At 37.5% G+C, this 26,296-nt stretch overlaps 1 long non-coding RNA gene across 1 annotated transcript; it reads left to right on the top strand.

Moving 5' to 3' along the window:
• Positions 1–702: 702 nt before the first annotated feature.
• LOC307171528 lies at positions 703–17,806 on the top strand. The gene is made up of 5 exons (XR_013823560.1): positions 703–797; positions 7,483–7,558; positions 13,049–13,232; positions 14,985–15,066; positions 17,708–17,806. It is a non-coding gene; the product is annotated as an uncharacterized lncRNA (long non-coding RNA).
• The last annotated feature ends 8,490 nt before the right edge of the window (positions 17,807–26,296 follow it).

Genomic DNA, 26,296 nt, shown 5'->3' with positions numbered 1-26,296 from the left:
TGAATTTTTTGTTTCTATTTCTCAGGAGTATCCGTCCTTCCGTCTGCCCATCCATCCATCCATAACTTCTCTTACTTTATCTGCAGTATAATAGTATGTATACTGTGCATAGTGTCAGTATGCATACAATGCCTGGATTACATGTGCCAGTATAGTGTGCAACAGAGGCACACTGCAAGGTATAATGTGTTTTTTTTATTTATTTATGTATTTTTTTCATCTTGTTTTCTTGCTTGTTCAAACTGCCAAAAATGTAGACTTTTTGAACAAAATTGGATTATGAATGCAAAATTTATATTTCTAAGATGACAACTGGATGCCACTCACTGAATTAAACATGAGCGATATGCCACGTGACAGCAATAGCATACTAATACTGTTAGAAAATGTTGCATAATGCATTCTATTGAATAATACTTATCCATTCAGTATTTGCATTTGTACTGTACCATTTTGAACATATCCAATGTCTCGATCCCAGTAGGAATGACTGTAGAGCAGAGGAAGGAAAGAGGAGTGTTGCGGTTCAGGACAGACAGGGGCAGCACTGCCTCACTTCATTCATTAGTCATCTGTTCACAATCACACCATCATCGCTAAAGCAAAGAATCTCAGCAGGGCTTTGGACAATATCGCTCTCTCTGTCATCTTGTCTCACAGTCTATCTCTTTCTCAATTTCTCTTTTGAAGGAATTTGCCTAATGACCCAGAGGTGTTAGAATGAGCTTCCTGTCTGACCATCAGAGCCAAACGAGATGAGCTGACTGTACAGGAAATGAACACACACCGTGACCAGGGTAATTACACAAGATTATCTTCACAACCAGCCCGTGACTTGAAGCTTTTTTGTGTTCTTTTACAAAGTCAATGGTTGTTATAAGAATAGTTCTATATAGCTTATAATATAAGTAATCAGAACAGATTAGATTCATCTCATTTCACGTGAAATTGTCTTTGATAGAGATCCACAATTGAAAAAAGTTTCCAGACAATGTGAAATCATCAGGAAACCATTTTTTTTTTTTTAGTATAGTATTTTATTTTATTTTTTTAAATAAATAAATAATCAGTAGTGAAGAACATACAATGTAGAGTCTTACTTTTTCAAATATACTGCACATAGCAATCTTTGTCATTTCATCTGATAAATAAATAAAAATGCTAAATTACAAACCCAAATGTTACCATATGGTGGAAATTATATTAGATTTAAGTTAACAACTCATGCTTACAGTAAAATGTACATTAATTGTAAGTAAAAGTTAGAATTGTTTTAAAAATTACAGAAAAATAACTACAGGACTCTACCAGATGTCATTGCTTGACATCACATTTGATTTATATTTTTATTTAAATACACTGTATTTTCATGTTTATTAGATTTGGTTCATTGAAAAAACAAATTTGATTAACTTTAAGTCATCGTATGGTCTTTTAACTAGCCACCTGTGTTATTGTGGTGGTTATTATATATTTTTGAATTTATATCAATTTAAGTAGTGATACCTGTACATGGTTATGAGCATCACTGTATTTTTGTGTAAATTGGAATGGTTTCTTTAGTGTCAGTATTTACTATAGTTTTTTGGGAAGCGGTGTGAGTATTATCTGTAGTCGCTGAGGGTTATCTGTGTGTTGACAGGCTAAATCGAATGGCCTCTCTAATCAGATAGCACTTGGTTTGAAGCACTGGTCCAATAGCTTAAAGATCACATAAACACCCTCGAGCTGTTCCTTTTCTCACCATGCCTCATACAAACACTCAGATATTCAAAGCAAAAGCTGCCGTATATCTTAGTAACAACCTGTTTTATGGCTTCAAAGTGTCAACAAATAAACGGTGTCTTCACACCAGCCTCAAATCCATCTTTACTCTCGACTGAAAGCGTTCTAGTAAACTGCAAGAGGCCTGTTTGTAAAAATGTGCATCAAAGAAAACATTCCAAGCACTCGCTCGCTCACACTGTTTCTGTAATGCTCTCTAATTTCACCACATACACACCTAGTTTAGTGGTAAACTTTGGTGCACCCCTGCTGAGAGGGACTTGGATTTTCCCACGCTGAAGAGCTCCCTCACATTTGGAGCATACCACATGTCTTGCTTTAGAGGATTTTCCCCCGCGTAGCCGTGTGCCTGCTTGCTAAAAAAGACATGGGCTGTTTTGTCAGTAGACTGTTTTAACAAGATCACAATGACATGACTGGCATTCTCCCATTAATTTGAAGAGCTTTATGGAAATCCTCTGAAAATAACCATAAACCAGAGTCTAGTCTTTTACAGTCCTCTGGGGTTGAGTCTTATTTACATGTCACAATGCTATGCAAATATCCCAAAGTGTTCATGATCAGTCAGCTACTCTTGTGCTTGTTTTGGAAAAAATGCACGTGTACCAGGTTTGTGCGCCATTCCGAATCGAATTGGGAATGCATTTAAAATTCCAATTAGGTTTCCGAGTTTAAATTGAGGTAGCAAACATGATGATGAATTGCAATTCAGATTTGATTTCAATGACCGTAGAATCAGAATGAATTGGAATTTAAAGAAACTAATTTCATTTTTTAACTAGAAAACCTTGAATGTTGGCTTGTTTGAAAGTTTCTAAAAAGTTTAAAAGGCCTTTATGGCAAGACACTACAGGCAAAACCATTGTTTGTTTGATATATGCACTGGTTAATTTTGAGATTTTGGCCTATTTTGCTTTAATAACATGTTTTCTCTTAGACTGGAAGAAAACATCCCAAGTGTTTATTTTATTACACTGTTTACCATTGGCAGTTTTCTCAAAAATATTTTTTTTCAGTACTTCAGTAGCACTTACATGCCAAACATTCCACTTTTATTCCTATCTATATTCTGGAGGTTTTTTACAGAGGGGTTTTTCATATATAATTCGACAGATTTTTTTTAATATACATATCATAATTCAAATAATAATAATTATTATTATTTATTTATTTGTATTTATTTTTTGGTGACTGCTGGCAGTATTGTATGATTTATGGATAGATACATATAATAAAAATTGATAATCTAAAATCCCCTATGTAAAAATCTTTAACTCTAATAGTATTTTGTAGAAAAATAAATATTCAGATTTCTGTGCCAGATATGTATGCAAATTAGTGCGCATTAAATTATATAGGCAAATGAGGCATTATTTAATGTAAATTTCACAAAACAATTGTCTCAATATACTATCAACTGAGGAAGTATGTTGATTTCTATTCTTTTTTCCCTGCTATTTGTGTGTTTTGCCTTAACTTTGAAGGTTTACAAACCAGATAGATAGATAGATAACTAATGTATATAATATAGTATATGATATAAACGTTGGAAAAGTCAGTGAAGATACTGACATGGCTATTCCTGGAGTTCTAATTTTGCAACGCCGTGAGTCAAACAATACACGATCGCTCGCCGGGATAGATTTCACATTCATACATGCAGAACACACACTAAGCCTATTTATAGTGTCTCGAGTTAATGCTAGCCCAGGTTGGGGTCCAGAAATACGAAAGTAATAGCTAACACTAATTCTGCCTTATACCAGTCGAACAAACAGCTGTGGAATCTGATACGCCGCGTGAGCCGTCATTATATTCAGGATCTCCATCCATCAAGACAGTGACAATGCTTTGGCCCATTCATCTTGAGGATCTTTTTGATGTGTTTGTATAACGTATCTGGATTGTCCCACTTAGCTGAGACAGCCATGGCCAACCTTTTATAGTCACCCCCCTCCCCCCTCCCCATTTATCCTCTGCCACAGTTAGACGGCTGCGAGGTGACTTTCAGATAATCTCGAGGTGAAATGGGTGAAATTATGAATCAGTTCACTGAAAATGCAAAGGTGACTGGTAGATTTTTCATAGATCTCTGAGAAGAGTGTATAGAGGGAGGCTGAGGCTTTTAGGTAAAGGACACACTCAGCTGCTAGATTAACTCATCAACGCCACATTGCTGGGTGTCAACAGAAATGTTTCACGCACAAGACCGGCAAGGAATGAGCAGCATTTGGAGGTCAGCAATGGCCTCTCCCCCCCCTTTCAAATGTTAGCGTCTGCCTTTGAAAAGAGCCGGGGTGTCACGCCGCACCTCCTCCAGGAACTGCAACGCAGCTGAACACTAGTGGTTTAGGTTTGCAAGCTACTAATGATTACAGAGAGATTCATTACTGATAATTGATCAGTTGAAATGTTCTGTCAATAATTGAATTTACGTTTTCTCAGCTAGAACATGCTTGGCGTGTGTTTTATGGTTTGGTGTCGTTGACAGATGCCTTACGGTGTGTGTAAGATGTGGATCAAATATCAGAATTACACTGTTTCACCATTTTAGAGCGCACAAGCAAGAATAAACTATAGATGTTTGCATTTTCTGTTGAGGATGGTTGCCAGGGAGTTGCCATATGCCATTTTAAGATATGAGGTTTCCGCAAAAATATTAAGCAGCAAAAACTTTTTTCAACATTGATAGAAATGTTTTTTGAGCAGCATTTCAGCATATTTTAATGATTTCTGAAGGATCATGTGACACTGAAGACTGCATGGAGTAATGATGCTGAAAATTCAGCTTTGCATCACAGGAATAAATTACATTTATAGAAAACAGTTATTTTAAACTGCAATAATATTTCACAGTACTCCTGTTTTAACTGTGTTTTTGATTAAATAATTGCAGCTTTTGTGACTTTCTTGCAAAAATATTTGTGTGTGCGTGCGTATATATGTTACTTTTTTAATATAGCTTAATCTGTTTTTAATAATGTTCTAATTATTTGTGTTTGATGAAATTGTGAGGATTTCGGTTCAACCTAGTTAATAGATGATATTAAACAGAAAGCTCTATGCCTCTACAACAGATAAATAATAAGTTTGTAGGCGTTTACAAAAGATAGAGAACTAGATGGACCACAATCTCTGAGACAGAACTATGAATTATTAAACCTTTTAGTCATTGTGCTTTTGATACCAAAGAGAATATCTCTGTATGTCTCCTAAAGCTACAGTAAAGTGTCATGAATTTCACACCGCTCTTGTATATTCTGAAAGGAAGATCGGGTGCAGGACTACGGTATGCACACAATGTGTTTACTCTGCCACACGTTGCACATCTCACTGGTGATCCTAAAACAAGTGCACAAATCTCTGCACACTGGGGCTATAGTTTGGAGGGCCAAATTACACCTTGATTCATGGGAAAAGTAATTCTCTAGAGGCGCCATGGACAGGTTCTGTGGCGTAAACACGTACATGCATTTCTCATGTCAGTTGCTGCAAAGGCCCGGCTCTTGACCTGTCCTGACAGTGTTCTTAGTGTAGTGTTTTGTCCGGCTCCCAGGAGGGTAAGGGGTTGTGGGAGGGTGCAAGGGGGCAAATAACCACACTGGCCATGTCAGCTCTTGCACTGCAGCTCCCTAGGGCTGGCGCCAGAAGCGCTTCGGCAGCCGGTGGGCAAAAATAGATGTGACACCTCCACCCCACAGTTGCTCAGACTGGGCGGAGGAGCACGAAGTGCAACAGCATTGAGTTTCCGCGGCTGTCATCGTAGCTCGGTCATTACTTCTGGCTAATTATCTCGGCCCATGTGTAAACAAACATGCTGCCAGTGCACGGCACACAATGTATTTGCAGATCCACTCTACTTTGCATTATCTGCTAGATTAGCTACTGCTAGGCTAGACTTAGCCAGCTGTAACATGCCTGAACCCGCTATTTCAAGCATTGTCTGTTGGTCAGCTCGGATACAGCAACATGCTGAACATGATCTGTATTATATAACCTGATTTTGATTTTATACGTGGTGAATGGATTTAAGTCAAGGTAGACACCCTATTTAATTTGTTTGCGATTAGCATCGAGGCTGTGAAAGGCAGGCCACCCCACTTTTACTCATTATCCCTAAGTTATGAACAGGAACAGGTAACAACAACTGAAAAAATAGCAACAATTGTATTGTTTTTCTGTTGATTTGTACTCTTATGTGAATTTTAAATGGCACATTTTATCTAATATACTCAATAAATGTTCACAACTCAAAACTACAATGATAAAATGTCAATCCACTTATATGTGGAGTGTGTGTTACAGTAGCTGTTACAGTATATTGAATACTATGTGAGGCTTGGTAGTTAATAACTGAATGGGACTGTTCTAACTTCATATTAAGTTGTGGTTAAACTAAAACTATTAAAGATTTAAACTAAAACTGGAATTGATATAAAACTAATAAAAATGACAAAAGCACATAACAGAATTACTAAAACTTAAAGTAAAATTAAAAGTGCAAACTGAAAATATTATATAGCCTACTAATAGTATACAGTATAAATAATACTAAAATAACACAGTCAAAAACCTTACTAATCGACTAGTTGACCATACTGAGCCATCCATATTAATGTGTCATTTAACCTTATAAACTAAATATCTTTCTTTTAAAGGTCCCGTTATATGCCCCTTTTCACAAGATGTAAAATAAGTCTCTGATGTCCCCAGAGTGTGTATGTGAAGTTTGAGCTCAAAATACCCAACAGATCATTTTTTACAGCATGTTTAAAATTGACATTTTTGGGGGCTCAGAAAAACGAGCTGTTTCAGTGTGTGCCCTTTAAATGCAAATAAGCTTCTGCTGCACGACACAGGGGGCGGAGCTTCATGAGCTCGCGCTCAGTCTGTCAGGAAAAATTCATCTCATGGAATGATGATAATATCAGAAACTCTCAGTAACGGCGTTCATTTCGAGTCGGACAATAATGCCTACAGAGTCAGAGTGCTGTATAGAGATGAAACAGGTATGGTTTAGTAGTTTAATTACGGTTATTATAACGTATTTGTCATCTGCTTGTAGGCTATGTATCCATTATTTATTAATAGCCTACAAGTCTGCTGTCTGAATGATGATCAAACATGTACTGATGAGTTTAATAAAGTTTATTGTACATCACACAAAAGATGAAGCGTCAGTTTTACTTCAGAAAATCACTGTAAGAGCTGAGTAAACACAGTAGCCTAAGTTATAAAAAGTGCGCAAGTAGCCAGTAGAGTTGAGGGAGCATTTCTGTGGGCGGAGGTTTAGTCAAGAAACTGTTCTAGTGACATCATTAAAGAAGGAAGTAGAGGGATGTAGTCCAATCGAGCCGTTTTTTGTAGTCAACTTCTGTTAAATAAAATATCTCGCTTGGCATTGAACTTTGAGCTTTATAATTTTACAGATATTATTTATGCTCTAACAGCAACATTACACACTAACTAAAGTTTGAAACATGGGATCACGCAGAACGGGACCTTTAAGTTTGCTTTACAATTCAGGGAATGCACAATGTTTTTGTTTTTTTGTGCTAAATATTTGCAGAATGAATGACTATTCATCATGATTTCTGATTATTAATGCAAAGAAGAGTAAAAACCCATCAAATCATTGCACCATTTCTATCACACCAGAGTCTTCATGCTCTTTTCCATTTCCCTCTTATCTTTCAGTCATTAGATGGGCGTTCCTGATCAAGAAGGCCCAACTGCAAAGTCCCGCCACAGAGAAGTCTTCCCATCTTCCCATGTGAGTTTGTTTTGTCAGGATCAAGAGAAAGTCTATGACAAATGCTTGACATGTTGCCAAACTGCGAGTTGTCACATGGATGATTCAATGGTTATTAGATGACAATGAATCATAAATCAGACGGCTCTTTGGCACATCTCCACTGCCAATTATGAGTGTTTGTCAGAGAATTGGCTGTCAGGATTTGCTCTGGAGTTCTAATGCAGAATGTATCCACTTAGAATGGACATCACTGGTGCTCGGTTATTCATGGATGCAACAGAAATCGCATTATAACATCCCCTGACGTGGCTAAATAGCTTGTTTGCGTGCTGTACCTTGTTGAGAGGGTCATGAGTCAGCTGTAAACTCTAGAAGGCTGTGTGATGAGCAGGTGCCACTAGTTATTCCCAGCTAATAGACTGATGCCGGGAAGCTAAGCACGGATTCAGCCATGGAATTATGCAATCGCTTTGATGGCGGCTGGAGTAACCCTATAGGTAATTAGCCTTTGAGAACATGTGCGTATATTCCAATCAATCCCAGTTTAGTGGGGTGTTATCCTCTATTAGCTAATTGAATTAGCGTGCTGTTTTGGTTTTAAATTTGAGAAGAGCTTGGTTAGAGATATGCTTATAGCATTCTGTCACAGAGCTCTGGGATTAGAGCATGGTATAATTATGAAGTGCAGAACATGGACCCGATACGACCTTTATCTGCAATGTAAACATTTGCCCGAAAGCCTCTTTCCCACCACTGCTGGACTCTGACGTGACAGTCTTCATGTAGATAAACCTTATGCGTAGATCATTTGCATTATGTAAATGCAACAATGTTAAAGTCTCAGGGAAGAAGGATGTGGGAACCCGTGAACAGTAAACGTAAATTGAATTTCAACATCAACACGTCAACAGGCACCCTTGTTGTTTGTGAACACAACCCGATAAGTCCATTTTAGCGAATCAGCGCGCAGTATTCAGGTCAGGTGACAAGGCTGCTAGTCACTTCGAAATGAAACTAACATTTTTTTAATTTACTTATTTACTTGTCTTGTTCTCTTCTTTTCTACAGTTTATCTCTACTCTAGCTTGGCATTGTGTACTTTAAATTTTGAGTATGTGTAGTCATAGACTTTCAAACTAACAGTCTGTATTGTTAAAAGCTGGTGTATTTATTAATAGAGAAATTAGCATGCATTTGAGTAAGTGTAGAGAAGTGAGCTGTTCGATTAAATTCAGAGATAGTGAAAAGGGGTGAAAAAGGAGGGTCATCGTCATATCTTTCAGCAGCAGAGTGAATACATGAAGGCACATCATTATTAACATAACTGCTGTGACACGGCTTTGACCCTTGACCCTTGACCTCTGCTGGCTCCCTGGTTCACAGCGGAGACAGTTCCTCTCTTGCGTCTCACGGCTCCTGTGACAAAAACCCCAGCCTTAATCTCAATGAAGGAATAACATTATCAACAATGCAAAATATTGAATGCTTTCTTTAAGAACGAGCTACATAAATTACATTTGTTCAGTACAATTGCACAGCTTCCTTTTGTCTGTTGAAGAACTTTTTGTCTGTTATGCCAACATTAAGACATTGCATTTGTAATGCGTTTATATGACATTTTTTAAAAGTGAAACTAAGTATTCAGCAGGAAATAAAGTAGATCAGGATTAAGTTTCTGATTGTACGAAGTTGGGAGGGGAAATCATGAAAGTTGCTAGGCTATGATATTATTAGTTAATATATTTCCACTAAACATGCAGCCTTGGTTATGTCAGCAGAAAGGAAAAGTTGTTTCTGAGACTGAGAAAGATATTACATTTTGATGAAAAACTTTATTTTCTTTAGAATAAAGTTGATAAATCATGCACAATAAGACCAGGACCATTTATTAATATGGTCAATATTGATTCGATTTTAGTTTTTGTCATAAATATCCATGAGTGTGCAGTTCAATTCCGGGTACGAGTCTATATTAATAACCAAAAACAGAAGATTTTAGACCTTCTTCTCTGGAGAATACCTGGAACCGAGCCGGTCGTGCTTCAGAGAAAGAGAGGATGAACAATCGCACAATTAAACTGTGATTGGAAACATCTGACAATTCCTTTGAATTAAACGTTTAAGTATAGTCCCTTTCAGCCTGTATATTAAAACAGCCTCACAACCATCTCCAATAGCTGACATAGCTTGAAAAATGAAAATGAAAGAATGGTGATGAAAACGTAAAAGAGAGAAAAGCTCAGCCAAGAGACTGCTCATTGTACAAGAGTATGAGCGGGTCCATCTCTTACCGAAAGCAATTAAATAGTGGTTATGGGGGTCTGGTAACATATGTTCGGTGTTGGTGCGCGGGCCGCAGAAGGGGGCGGGTGAAACGCATAGCCTTCGTAAGCCTGAATAATATGTGGAAATGGTGCGGCATTTGTTGTGCTGTCGGCCTGCCATCTGATAGACACTATCCTCTTACACAGACGAGCCTCTCCGTCGCTGAAGACATTCACAACTGGTGCCAAGGCCCAATAAATCAGCCAGTATCAAAGAGGCCATGTAACGCTTTCTGGATTTCAGCATATGTGGAACCAGAACCTGTCTGTCAGCGGGCTGAGCCACTCAGGGGTGCGGGGGTGGAGTTCAGCAGGACGTCCCAGCTCTAATGTGGACCATATGTGGACGGCCGCACGGGGCGCTACCTGCTTTCATCCTATCGTCGGCTGTCCCACAAATGAGAGGATCCCAGCGCTGGCAACTGAGCTTTGATAAAGAGGGACGCTTTCTTAAGCGCAGGGTGAAATCCAGTTTTAAAGGATGCTAGATTCTTTTATTATTTTTCTTAGTCATTTTATTAAATGCATTAACATTCATTGGAAATAATTAATCTGATAGTTGATTTCCAACCTAATATTAATTAATTTTTTGGTTCAACAATCAAATTTGGTTGAACTTAAGGGTTAAAAATTAATCATCATTAGTCAACATTTACTCACCCTAATGTTTTTCCAAACCTGTAAGACTTTCGTTCATCTTCAGAACACAAATGAAGTTCTTTCTGATTAAATCTGAGAGCTTTCTGTCTCTCCATTGACAGCTACGCAACTACATTTTGATGGGTCAAAAAGTCCAAAAACAGATTTGATCAGAGATATGACTGCTTTATATGATGACCAGATTTAATTTAGGCTTTTATTCACATCAACTCACACATCAGTTGTGGTAAACAGAAGCTCAAGCATCTTCGCTTGACGTGCTGTTCAAGAAACATTTCTGATAATTATCAATGTTGAAAAATATTTTTGTGGAAACCGTGATAAAAAGATTTTCAGGATTATTTTGATGAATAGAAAGAATAGCATTTATTTGAAATGTCTTTACTTGTCTTTAAATGTTGTTTTTTGGTAGAAATGTTATCCTTTACAGCAAAGGCATGTATATTTATAGAGTAAATCATTAGATTTTTCTTATTTATGAGCCGTCGTCAACAGTTAATACAGTCTCAGTTGCACTTGTTGTTGAAATGCTCATTTGTATCAAGTGAGACAAACATTTAACCATGCCTGGCGCTGTCATAAGAAGCCAATCCATCTTGATGTTTAAGACAACCCTCGCTGTCATCTGTGGTTTTAAGTTCCCTGAGCAACTGAAACTGGCATTTTGGCATCTCTCTCTCTCTCTCTCTCTCTCTCTCTCTCTCTCTCTCTCTCTCTCTCTCTCTCTCTCTCTCTCTCTCTCTCTCTCTCTCTCTCTCTCTCTCTCTCTCTCTCTCTCTCTCTCTCTCTCTCTCTCTCTCTCTCTCTCCATCTTTGGGTGTCCTGCTGCTTTGTGTTTAAGGTTTGTGTTCCATCTTGCCTCTCTGCAGAGGTAAAGATCAAACTGTGTTGCTGTTCTAGAGTAACTTTGTCTTCTAGAACTCTCGCTGGAGCCCATTTGTCTTAGTTGCATTACATGAGTAATGGTTACTGTACATTTGTTCTTTGTTATTCTTTTTTTTTTTTATTCAACAAAGCTCTATGCTTTTTTAAGCTCTATGTTCACATAACGGATGACAAATTACTGTCTGCAACAGGAAATAGAAATCAGGCCTTTCGAAATAAAAACATCCCAGCAAATGCATGTTAGTTTCATAAAGTATTATTAGTATTAACATTTATTATTATTATCATCATCATCATCATCATCATCATCATCCTCTGTTGATTATTCTATAACTGCTTATTTCTTTCCAACTCTTTTAATAATATAATATAATTTATTTCAGTTATTTAACTGTGGAACCCATAAAGGGACATGGTTGAAGGAAAAATATATGTGATGGGAGGAAAAAATACATGTCAATGCTTTTGCGTTCACTCACAAAAACATTTGAGTTCTTAGCGAGCAACCGCAAAAGTCTTGCGAGGGATTGCAACGGTATTAAGAGTGAATACAATGTTTCTCGGGGGAACCAAGAACATAAACATTAAACTGATTGAATAATTAATACAAAAACAATCAATTGAATATATATATATATATATATATATATATATATATATATATATATAGTAACTATTTACAATTGTATTTATGGAAATAAACTTATTATTATTATTATTATTATTATTATTATATTAGTGTAATAATCCAAGCCAAGTGCAAGTAAAAATAACAGGAAACTTGAGCAACAGAAATCTGTACAAATATAAATCATTTTGCAAATGAAAGTTTTGCAGTAGGCCTTGCAGTAAAGCTGATCTGGACTGAAACCGGGTCCTGCTGGAAAGTTTAGTGCTTACGAAGGAAGGGCTGCATAGTGAGCATTCCGAAGATGAGCGTAATTGACAAGGAATCTGCAACTCTCTGGGATTTTAGATCCAGGGATCAAAGTCTTGGTACTTTCAGCTGAACGGTGGGAACTCTCTCCACTCAGCACAAGCTCTCAAATAACAGTCTGAAAAACCTAAAGACAACATCTGAGACATAATGTAACTGTAGAGTATTTTTATACTTGTTAAAAATACCTTTTTTTCCTTAAATATAAGTTTGTACAATGCTTTTAAGCTTATTTGATTAATTAAAAACAAATATTGTGAATGTTCAGCATCATTACTCCAGTCTTCAGTGTCACACGATCCTTCAGAAATCATTGTAATATGCTGATAAGCTGCTCGAGAAAAATGTATTATTATCATTAATGTTGAAAATAGCTTTGCTGCTTGATATTTTTGTGAAAACCGTTTTCCAATAAAACATTTTTTGCATTCTATAATGAATAGAAAGTTCAAAAGAATTATATTGTAACATTATAAATGTCTTTACTTTCACTTTTGATCAATTTAATGCATCCTTGCTGAACAAAAGTAATTACTTAAAAAAAAAAAAAAAACTTTGAACGGTAGTGTAAATACAGTACCATCTAAATCAATTGGACAATCTGCCATTATCCGTGTTAGAGAACTGATATAGCAACAGTACACTATGCATATGCTTCTCATATCCTAATAATTAATATGAGTTGAATGTGCTGTTTTTCAGCAGATCTGTGTGTGTGTCGGCTGAGAGTTGGCGTCCTCCGGCCAGCTCAAGGTGACAGAGACGCATGGTCATCGATCCCTGTCTCGCCTCCTCTCTGTTATCAAAACGTAACATCATTATCTCCCAACCTTTGACCTCTTCTGATGGACATAGGTGACAGCAGTGCTTACATCAGCGCAGCGAGGTGAGGAGGGTCATTATTATCACATTATTCTCATCCTTTCATCACCAGTCAGTCATCAGTCGCTCCGGTCTGCCCTGGCGTAGATCTACACATCTTCTAGTGCACTAATAAGAAACTCTGCTGATATGAAATCCAAAAGACCACGAAAAATTGTTTTTGTTTTGTCAGAGAGGAAAGGACAGTCATGTGTTAAATGTGGTTCTTGCTAAGGTGAGCATCACTATATAATTATTACTATCATTTGATTTAGCGATTTCAACACTAAGCATTAAACTTTGGTGTGTAACCCGTCTCAGTCCCATAAACCAACAATAAAGGAGGAACTCAAGCCATATCTCAAAACCCAAATATCATGCATCCTCATAGCAACGTGTTAAAAAAAAAAAAAGAATAATAATAATAAGATCACCTTAGCATTTGCATAGCAGCGCCCTGGCAACCACTCTAGCAGTTGCATGGCAACTCTCTGGCAGCCACCCTAAAAATTCCATAGCAACACCCTGGCAACCACCCTAGATATTCCATAGCAACACCTTTTCAACCGCCTTTCCAATTGCACAGCAACACCCTGGCAACCAATCTAGCAGTTGCATACCAACACCCTGGCAGCCACCTTAGAAATTCCATAGCAACACCCTGGCAGCCCCCCTAGCAATTCCATAGCAACACCCTGGCAATCACCCTAGCAGTTGCAAAGAAACTCTCTGGCAGCCACCCTAAAAATTCCATAGCAACCACCCTAGATATTCCATAGCAACACCTTTTCAACCGCCTTTCCAATTGCACAGCAACACCCTGGCAACCACCCTAGCAGTTGCATACCAACACCCTGCAGCTACCCTAGAAATCCTATAGCAACACCCTGGCAACCACCCTAGAAATTCCATAGCAACACCCTGGCAACCACCCTAGAAATTCCATAGCAACACCCTAGCAGCCACCCTAGAAATTTCAGAGCAACACCCTGGCAACCACCCTAGAAATTCAATAGCAACACACTTTCAACCACCCTAGCAGTTGCACACCAACACCCTGGCAGCCACCTTAGAAATTCCGTAGCAACACCCTGACAACCATCTTAGTGTTGCATGTTGCATGGGCAAACACAAATGTTGTCTTCAGAAATTTCTGGGGTGTATAATTGCAATCTGTTTATGTCTTTGTCACATTATGATCACTGTTTCAATGTGGTGCATAAATGAAACATCACAGAGGACAAAGGAGGAAATAATTATTTAATGGACTAAACATATAAATAAATAAACTCACTTTATCATGCTGCAGCTGCACTAAATTGCCAGATTGATTAACTTCTTTGTCGTCCTGTGTGAATGAAAGCACTTTCCCTGGGGAATGAGTTACAAGACAGCATTTCAAAGACAAGCTTTCTCCTCTCTGTATTACACACACATACTACACACACTTAAATCCAGGCTGTGTTGAAGGCAGGACAGCTCGGGGCCGTTATTCCCAGAGGGCCGCTGTGTTTCAGGTCTGGGTTATTGGCTCTCTGCTTCACTTCATGTAAATGACTCGTGGTGTAATTGAAAAAAGAACTCTCGGGCGTGTTTGCCCACTTAATCCCTTTAAGATCATTATGAGTGTAGTCAATTGGCTTGACCCAGCTGCAGCAGGACGGGGAACAATGGGGTTTGTCTCCGGAGCGGGTCGATCTCCAGACCCAGCGGGCCAGAGGTTAATGAATGATTATTTCTCACTTTGTAACCTAGCTGGATCTGTGTCTCACTGCAGGGCCCTCGTCCCTGGAGAACATTTGGAGAACAGAAGAACAAGCACAGCCAGGCGTAGAGGGACACATTAGACACACACATTGGTGATTTACATTTTTTCATTTTGTTTGGTCTTACACTACCGTTCATAAATTTGGGGTCATTAAGATTGTTTGTTTTTTTTTGAAAGACATGAATAATTTTATTCAGAAAGTATACATTATTAAATTGATCAAAACTGACTAAACACAATTCGGTAAAACCTCACTGTAAGGTTTCATTAGTTAACTACTTTAGTTAAAACTGCAGTCCGTAACTTTTTTGGGTTAAAAAAGCTGCACATTCTCCTCAAAACATTGGATTTATCCGTGCTGTGCCCCGTGCTAAGGCACAACCCACGTAAAGTTGATAATTCCACGAATAACTGCAATTGCAGATTTCGAACAGAGATGACGACAAAGTGGAAAATCTACAGACTGCAGCTTGAACATGAACTAAGAATGAACAATACTTCAACAGCATTTATTAATCTCAGTTAATGTTAATTTAAACATTTACTAATAGGCCTACATTATTAAAATCAAACTTGTTATCTGTTAATATTAAATCAATGGATTTGAGATAAAATGAACTAACAATGAACATCTGTACTTTTATTAACTTACATTAACAAAGATTAAATGTATTGATCATTGCTAATGTCATTGTTAGTTCATGTTAGGTAATACATTAACTAATGTTAACAAATGAGACCTTATTGTAAAATGTTCCCAACAATTATAATGTCAAAGAAGATTAATATTTCAAATAAATGCTGTTCTTTTGATATACATATATAAGAGTTTCTATAGTTGTCCAGTACGTCGCAATTTATTTGCCATGGAATCTGTAGTAGTGATAATCCTGAATGGTTTGTAAAATGTATTATAATTATAGCTATAATTCAACATGATGAAGGGTAGTGGTTGTTTTAACTAATACTGGGGACTTGAAAATACATGTTCTGAGACAGGAGAGTGCCTGTGATTCACAGCGAGAGATGAGGAAATCAGACTTCCATAAGTCTCTGAAATATCTCCATCTGAAATAACACAGAGACATTGTCTCTGCTTCACTATGTGACCGGCCGAATGACTAATATCTTCCGAGGTTATTGCGTGCAACGCATAGTTATCCATCTACAGCAGCAGAAAACTGTAGAATAGACTGTCCCAGACTATTGTTTCGTACTGTGCCGTTTGATGTCGGAGTGGCTTCCTGGACAATTCCTGTATGAGCGATTTGTTTGCATCCACTTGGCTGCTAAATAACTTCTCACATCAAAGAGGGCCGATGTGTCCCGCTCACACAATGGGATCAGGACGGGCGATGAATGACTGGACTGTGGACAAGGGTAATGCCTTCCGCTCGTCTGATGAATATCAGTGTGTACAGATTTATGCCCTGAAAACTATAAACAAACACTGAACGTCGAGTTTATTTATATAGCACATTTACAACAGCCACTAGGCTGACCAAAGTGCTTTACAGAACAACCAGGTTAGTAATAAGAAAATAATACCTGCATAACAACACATAAAACACAAATAAAAGCAGCAAAGCTAAGAGCAACCTTAAAACCGGAGTAGCAAAACAGAATCAGACTCAAATATAAAATAGTAAAACCATCCTAAGAATAGAGATCAATATGCTAAAGAAAACAGGTACTGTAGGTTTTTAACAGAGACTTGAAGACAGACAGAGGGTGTTCTAGAGTCGTGGTCCTGCCACCGCAAATGCACACTCCCCTGTACGCTTGAGTCTAACGCGAGGGACTACCAGCAGAGCCTGGTCGCAGGATCTTAGGCTTCTGGACGGAGTGTAAGGATGAACAAGTTATGTCGAGATTTAAAAGCAAAGAGTAGAATTTTAAAATCTATTCTCTGTTGAACTGGCAGCCAGTGTACGTGTAGAGATTTGAGAATCGGAGAGATGTGGTCATGTTTGCGACACTTATGAATAAGTCTGGCCGCAGCATTTTGGACTAACTGAAGACGAGCAATTTGAGAACTTGATATACCGTGATATAAGGAATTGCATCTAGCCGAGACGGGGGGGGGGGGGGGGGGGGGGTGTGTGGGGGGGTGCCTATATCAAAACTTACTGTAAAAAAAAAAAAAAAAAATATATATATATATATAGAGCCTATGCAGACAAAGTGACCTCATATTGGTCAATTATATTATTATTATTATCAATATTTATAAAATATTGATGTTACTAAATGAATATTGTTTTAAGTATTAATATAAGTTGAATGTGTAAATTTTATAAAATAACAAATAATAAAAAATAGTTCATATAATAATAATTTATGCATTTTTAAATAAATGTTATTCTTTATGTTAAATTTATGTAAATTATTGTTGTTGCTATTGCTCTTATTAATATTATTATTATGATTGGTGAATTGTGGCATTTTGTGACTAATTTGGTCAATACATATATTTACCTTTATTTAAACTATTTTGCATGTCTATATTACGTTGCATGCTATGCATTTTTTTTTTTTTTTTTTTTTTTTTTTTTGCTAATAATAATGATGATAATGGTTATTATTATTATTATTATTTATTGTTGTTGTTGGTCGTCTTCAATATCTTTAATTGACTTGTCAACTGTCAGACATTTCAAGACATTCACCCATCCAGCCTCATAAAACACATACGAACACTTATTGATTTATCGATCTGCTCTCTCTACTAGACTGGGCCGCTGTCTTCCCCTCATTGAGCCATTTACCTCGACAGAGTCTTCTCCTCTTCTTCAAGGTGTCTTTGAGACGGCCTCTGTTAAAACGACCAGATGAACGGCAAGTCAAGCCAAGATCTGAGCAGTGACGTCTTCATTTCTCCCATAGAATGGGACAGCATGGAAATGCGGCCATTGTTTATGGGAGTCTGGTTTCTGTACCAAGTCATTTGCCTATTAAATGTTAACATAAAACAACCAGATGATTGAAAAAACAAAGATGAAAAGCAGTTAGGCGTTGGGTCGGCGAGGTTATTTTAAGTGGTTTCATACAGACAGGCCAGAGCATACACTACCTGCAAACCATCTGAAACATTTTAAAGAGATTGACAGAGCGTGTAAAGTTCAGTCCCACGCTGCAGAGACGAAGCCTGCCAACTCTTCAAACACGCCTTCCAATTGAGTTTTCACAGTCTTTTTATCTGACATTGAGATGATCTAATCATGAGAACTTTACAGCAGTAAAATGATTGTCATCATTGGAGTCCGTAAATGCAGCAGGAAACGGTGTAAATCTTTCTTTCCGCACTAAACACTACTGTAGAGGATCATTTAGGAAGCGGCGTCTGCTTGGCAACAGCGCCAACTCTCTCACGCTAAAGGATGTGCTGAGAGCCATATCCCGTGTCTTTACTAATCACAGAAAAGCATTTCACGCTCTGTCATTTCCTCTGGTGGAGCTTCTCTCTCTGGACCAGAGTAAATATAACCTGTCTGACAGAAATACACTGCTATCTCGACCGCTGGAGAAATGATGTCTGCTCGTGCGACGAGGATAAATCTAGTTGCAGTGAGATGAATAATGCAGTCCTGTCCAATGCATCAAGTGGCCCATTTTTGAGATCCTGGGCTTGACAAATAATAGTCCATTTTAAAAAAAAATATATTGATATGATAGTATGAACCCAAAAGTTGATTTTGATTGGTGAGTTGTGGAATTCTGTGGTCAAATATAAATATATATATATTTTTTAAATTTATATAATGGATACAAAAATATTTGGAAAACAGTTTCCTACATAGTAGTTCTAGTTTCATGGAAATTTCATGTTCATTCATTTCTGGTCCATGTGTATGAATATATCAGAAGCATTATTTAAACTATTTTGCATGACTCATGACTATATTACGTTGAATGCTGAATGTGTTACAATTTATAATAAAAAAATAATAAAATATTTAGCTAATAATAAAATATATATATGGGGGGGGAGAAAATGAGCCATTGCTGAAAACAGTGAACAATAAATATATTATTCATCTTTCAAATATGTGCAACTATTTCCAGAGTGTAGGCGGTGTAAATTTAGACACACTTAGACACTTTCATTCTATTCTGTCATTGATCTGCTTTGCCACAGAGGAAGAGAGCACACTTCTCTCAACACACACAGGAAGTCCCGGCTGCTCTGACGTCAATCAGGGACGTTCTCCACTCCGATTGGCTGCTCTTTCTCTCCAGAGTGCCAGGGGACGATGCCAGTGGGACGGGAAGTTGGTGTAGGTGGAGTGAAGTTGCCCAAAAGCTCACTGGCACGACGCAGAGCTAAAAAGCACTCAAGGCCAACAAACGTGCTCACATCCTCTCTGGAAACGCTACCTTTCTTAGCCACTTCCTCTTTTTTACATGCCATTAAAGTCAAAAAGACGTTTGAGTATATGTTTGAGTCACTCGTACTCTTTACTATACTGTGCACTATCTGTACTATATTTCACAGACAATGTCTGTGAGTTTGCTTTGTAATACTAATTTTTACTCAATTGGTTGCTCGTTTTGTCTTTTGACAGGTTTGATTGCAGACATAGGGAATTGAGGGCATATATGTGATGCTTTGTGGACGAGAGCATCTGCTTAATGCCTTGAATGTAAAATTAAATGAAACTTACTAAGCACAACCGAACAAGGCTTTTCATGCATACAGACTGACCAACGCTATCTCACGACCAATTCGTACGAATTCGTACGAGTGATAAAAAAGTGGCTAATTCGTACGAATTGTTTTTAATTTGTACGATTTGTCTAAACCCATGTGATGGGTAGGTTTAGGGGCGGGGTCAGGTGTAGGTCATTCGTATGAATTCATACGAATTGGGCAATTCGTAAAATATGTACGATTTAGCAAAAATCGTACGAATTCGTACGAGTGAGGTCGTATGAATTCGTACGAATTAGCCACCTCGTAGAATTCGTACGAATTGCCGTGAGATCAGGCTGGACTGACATGCAGGGTTTTTTTTTTTTAAGGTCTGCAAGAGATTTTGCCCGAGGTGAATACAGGTAAAGTAAGACACTTAAACATTTATTATTTTCTGTATGTTCCACCACTGAGCAAAAAAAAAAAAGAGTTTATTCTAAACTTGTAAAAAAGTATGGGACGCTGACAATGTTTTTCAAATAGAATCCAAATGGCAAAGTCAATGACAATTAGCCAGAAAAGGTCCCACGTTACCTGTATTCACCCTACTTATTAACATTTTCTGCAGAAATTTTATTTACATTATTTTTTATTTTTTTTATGTACTTGCTCATTCAAAAATATCCAACACAAACCTAACGTGTTGTTATTATGTTGCAGTTCTCTGTTTTCAGTGCACTGTTGTGTCCTTGCTAGATTTTTAATGCGGTGTTTTGGGAGGTCAAAACCCCACTAAGTCTCTAATATATTACTTATTAGATTACAAACGTTTGGGGTTAGTAAGATTTAAAAAGAAGAAGACATTTACTTTTTGTTTAAGAAGGACACATATACATTGAAGTGACAGAAATCTTTTCTAAAATTATAAATATTTTTACTATTTCAAATAAATACCAAGTTCTGGCATGAAACTCTAGATGGTGCAGGCTGATAGGTCTTTTGGTAGTGATCATCATTTACATAGCGCAGCTGATTGGGTGCTGTTGCATCAGAGGCCAATGAGCTGTGGCTCAACATTCAAATGAATATCGGTAGTGTTGCTGTTAGCACACTTTCAGAAACCCTCCCCCTTCCCCAGCTCCACCTGTATAGATCTGCTCTGGGGTTATTAATGTAGGCCTATGTACATGTGCAGCAGCAGCATGTCTTACATGCTCACAGCAATGTGTGTGAATGTATTGGCAGTAGCAAGTCTCGGTACATTCTCTGCAGCAGCGTATAGCAGATCTATTCTGATAAGACCAAATACATTAATATTGCCATATACATTACCATTACCATGCCAGTCTCTCAGAGAGTTGTCATGACAGAAATGCTATTCTTTTTAGCTTCCTATTCAACAAAGAATCCTAAAAAAAAAAGTATTACGATTTCCACAAAAATATTAAGCAGCACAACTGTTTCAACAATGATAATAATAATAATAATTTCTGAAGGATCATGTGACTCTGAAGACTGGAGTAATGATGCTGAAAGTTCAACTTTGCCATCAGAGGAATAAATTGCATTTTAAAATATATTAAAATAGAAAACAGTTATTTTAAACAATATTGTAACAATAATTATCAATATTGCTGTTTTTACTGTATTTTGATCAAATAAATGCAGTGAGCATAAGGCTGTATGTTTAGATTGCAGGTGAATGTGGTACAAATCCGATTTTTTTGCTCATGATTGCTCATGTGACTCTGATCTGTTTTCCTCATGACAGTGTGAAAGGCACAAACCACATTGAATCTGATCTATTCCATTCTGATTTGTGCCACTTCCATGTGTCGTCCTTAATCAGATTCAGGTCAGATCTTTTGCAATGCAACCACAGTCTGAACAGTCATACATCCGTCACAGTTCTGCGCTCATGGGAGTCACTTCAAAGATTTGACATGCACAAAGTTATCAAGACAGTTGCGAAAGGTAGTCAGTGAAGGACAGTGATGTGTCAGTACTCATAAGTATTACAGTGACAGCTCTATATACTGTACTAGCAAAACATGAAGTCTTGTATCATAAATGTTTAAAAACTGCTCTCTTTTTTTATGCATTCTCGTCTTAGTTTTCAATATAGCCTGCGCATAAATTTGCCGGCTTCCACGACAGATCACACAATAAAGAAATGTGTAATTGTTTACTTGAATGTCCCCTGTGTTTACTTCCACATGACAGCATGCTCCGGGATGTCTTTGTATCGTTCCTTTGCGCATACGGGTCAGTTCAGGATGATCTGTTCACACTGGAATCAGAATTGATATTAAGGCTTGCAATGTGAACGTAGACTAAGAGACTTCTTTCAAAAAAACCTTACCGACCCGAATATTTTGAATGGTTATGAGTTTTTGTCCGACCTGTTTATAGTTCACATAACATTAATTGTTTGTTTGAAAAGTAATATCACAGGTTTTAACAAGTTGCACAATTTGAGAAATCATTCATGGCTGAACTGCAAATATTTGATGTGTAATATTTAGGAATTAGGGATTCATTCAAATATCTAAGCAATGCTCTAAAGTAAGCAGTAAAAATAAAGATTCTTGCTTTAACCAACACTACTAATGTTAATTATGCTTTTCATTCAACTGGGCTGGTGCATGTGGCAGCAAATGTAACTCCATCTCTTCATTTAAAGGCAGAGTTAAAGGTCAGACATTCAGCTGACAGTGTCTCTGTCACACACTCACACACACACACACACACACATATATACTGCCCTGACTGTGATGCGTCAGGGGTCGCTGGGTCTATTACTAAGGGAATATGAGGGGACAACACTGAGGAGAATGAGGATATGAGCCAAAGATGCTTCAATTCCCCAGTCTCTCGCTCTCTTTCTCTTTCTCAGACCCTCAGGCTATGATCACCCTCTCCATCCCCTTCCCATCACTGCCAACATGGCCGTCTACATCACTGCTGCGTGCTCGTGTGTGTGTGTGGTGAGCAGGGGTGCGAGAAGGGTTGCAGAGAGGCATGTTGGTCCGTCAGCTCTGCTGGTGTCCCGGGGCTCGCACCAGGTGTTCACACTCGTGCTAATGAAAGAGAAAAGAGCAGGCGAGACGAAGGGAGAGCAGCCAAACTGAATGATCTCCATCTTCGCTTCGGCATTAACATCTCTATTAAACGCTAGCCAACATCTGCTACCGCTGAACAGGCAAACACCGTTCACTTACTCACCCTGCCGAGAGCGATCTGCCATGTGTGTGCGTGTGTGTGTCTAGCTTGACTGAAAGGCAACCCGCTAGTCATTTGTCACCTTTGCCTGGAAGTAAAAGATATGAGTAGAACCGCAGTGCATGATGGGATCGCCTCCTATACATTACCTCATGGCATGTACTAAATTAATTAATAACTTCTCAACAATAATGTTTTTTTCAGAGTTCTCGAATTCCCCCTTGTGATAAAGAAGTGAGCTTAATTGTATTGAATGTGCACTTCAAATCTTTAAAAAGTTCATAAAAAAAAAAAAAAAAAAAAAAAACTGTACTTGCAGAAAACATAATATGAATGAAATAAAAGGCCACTTAACTGTATTTAAAGAGAGTACTCTTCCATGGCTGCGTTTCTTAACACATTTTTTAAAAATGTCAGATTGTAAAGTGCACTGAAGAAGAAATTAGTTTAGAAACAATGTTCACTCAGAAATTGCCAGTGAATTTCACAAACGGTTACAAAGAAATAGCAAGTAACACATTAAGTTAAACATGAATTTTGAAGTAAAAAAAAAAAAAAACCTTTTTACATTGTATACATTTTAATCAGAATGTTTTAATAATCGCATATTTTGATGTGTTCACCAACATGTTAAAGCAAATTCAATTTAATTCACATTTATTTGTATAGCGCTTTTCACAATGCACATCGTTTCAAAGCAGCTTTACAGAAAATGCATGAGTTCACATTACAATAATATTTCAGAAATGTACATACAAATCACAGTTAGCTAAAAATGTATTAATTTAAACAATGTAATAATTTAAGGCAGAATCAATGAAGTAATGAATACTTGTTTGTTAACAAATGATTATGAGTAAATGTAAAGTAATTGACTATCATTAGTGTGTTTAATAGTGTGTTTTTTGATATTACATTTAATATATTTAAATGTACTAAATTGCAATTTCATCATTACAAATGTGTAAATACAAGTATATTTAAATATATGATACTGAAGTTTCAATAGAAATGACATTAAATTACATTGCTTTATAGTATATTCAGCAATACTCTTTAACCATATTTCAAAGTAATTATGAAATGACATATAAAGGTATACTTTAGTGGACCAATAAAGCACTCTAAATGTCAGCTAGTTGCATTTAATGTATATTAAAACTATGATAACTTTTAATTTAATTGCAATTGACATGCAAATACTGTAAGTGTCCGGAAACATTGCATTCAGTTTGCACTGAAGTATACTTCTTTTAAAGTATATTAAAGTGTCCTAAAAGTGTACTTTATTTTCTGCAAGGGTTCCATTGTCTTATAGGATAGAATGATCCACTGGTTGCACACTGGTTGCAGAATCTCTACAGATTCAATACATCATCCAGGAATAGTGTGTCTCATGACTACTGAGTTTTTGTACATTCTACTTATTTGACACAATCGATTTTGCATACTGTGTTTGAAAAAGTGTGCATATTTAGCCCTCATCAGGATGGGCTTCAACACATAAACAGTTGAGTGTGTGAGTGAGAACGAGAGTGAGAGAGACAGAGAAAAATGAAGAAAGAGTGCATCCCAGACTGGGACTTCATCCATCATTGGAATCAGCATGTGCTGTAATTACTGTGTCAAATAGATGGGAAGATGCCTTTGAGGAGGATGGCGGCTGTGTGTGTGTGTGTGCGTGCGTGTGTGTGCTTGTGCATCTCCCTCCTGATCATTTTCCTCTCCCGAGTCACTTCCTCCTGCACTGTCATCTGTCATGCCTACATATGCTGTCACCGAGTGCTGGCAGCTCTGGCCAATCCCTCCACTGCAGAAACAGCGGGATTTCATACGCGCTGAAGGTTATATATCACATCAGTCGACGAGAAGGCTATACATTAGGGAAGACTGATGCGATTAGGTAGGGACAGCAATCCACAACACAGCTGTAACCTTTTATCAGCACAAAATATTGTCAGTGCACACAGCGCTGGCTTGAGATCTAAGACTTGAAGGTGTTCATTTACGTTAAAGTGTTAGCCGGAGCCGTAGCGTAGCGGAAAGCGTACAGGCTTCAAGCACATTGAGCCCAGGTGCTCATGCAGGAGACTCACGTGGACTAAATGCTCATGCATTCGGTCCATTTTGCACCCTGTTCTCTTTTCCTTAAAAGTCATTTTTTCTTAACATTTTAGCAACATGCTAACATTCCTTTAGCATCCATTTAGAACACTTTAGTAAGAGCATCGCAATGTGTTCAAACTGCATAGAAATGTGCTAAAACGACATTAGCAACCACATGAAATGAATCTAACGTTAGCCACACCGCCTTTTGGCAACTTAATGAAATAATGTAGCCTACGTTAAATAAATAAAAGAAAAAGAAGTAATAGTTGGCTAGTTTTATAGATTTTTAGCTTTGCTGACTATCAACTAGCTAGGCTACAGAACTGGCCAAACTGGATTAGCAACGGTCCAATGTGATCAAAAAATGTTAATAGTGTAAACAATACATGGATGATTACTTCATATATGTAATTTTACAAGTCATTACACAAATATGAACAAATATTTACTTACCAGATTTGATGATTGATGGAAGATAAATCTGCCGATAAACTCTCCAGCATTGCCGATGATCGAGACCTGTTTCGCGCTTCACGTGATCTCGCGATAAATAACGAGAACTTATACCTTAATGGTTCAGCATATGTTTTTAATTTGAGGCGACACATACTCTAGTTAAGTCAACTTACAGACTAGTTGAGACAGTGAAAACTTAACGTTAAGTTGAACGAAGAAATTCAGAAACTACAAGTTGTATCAACTTACAAAATTACAATGAAAGAACTAAAATGCGGAATCATTTTTTACAGTGCAGGGCTTGATATTAACTTTTTTCTCCGCACCAGCAACTGTGGCTAGTGGTTTTTCTAAAGTTATAGCCACTCAGCATTTTCACTGGCCACAATCTTGACATTGATATCATAGGGGAAAAACTGCCATTTAAATATATTTTTTACCAGCCAGATATTTCTTAGATATTTGTCAGCAGGTATATTAGGCTTTCTGACACACTGATCCATGCGTTTTCTTTCTCAACTGTTTACGTGCACTTAAAACATAACTGACTATGTTTATGTGAATACTCGCCAAGTATTTTTGTGATTAGGCTAATGAGAAAATCAAAACACAATTTAATTATTGTCAGCAATGAGACATCTTTAAATTACCTACACATTTTTGACATTATTTTTGTGTATTTGACTGTTTAAGTGCAATATGCAGTGAAAAAGAACTCAATTTAGTACTGAGAGGCGGCTATATGCGTGCACTTTGGGTGTGAGCGCAAAATCTGCAGGAATGAGTACAAATATGCGCATTCACGCCAAAATTCGAACTCTGTAACACCAACAATATTCATACGGAGTAGAAGAAACAAGTGAGTGAGAGGAGGCGGGTTTGTGCGTCAACTCGCTGTCGG

Source organism: Squalius cephalus, assembly GCF_949319135.1.
Source record: "Squalius cephalus genome assembly, chromosome: 14".
Classification (NCBI taxonomy): domain Eukaryota; kingdom Metazoa; phylum Chordata; class Actinopteri; order Cypriniformes; family Leuciscidae; genus Squalius; species Squalius cephalus.
Note: the sequence above shows the minus strand (reverse complement) of the source record. Positions and strands in the feature narration are given on the sequence as shown.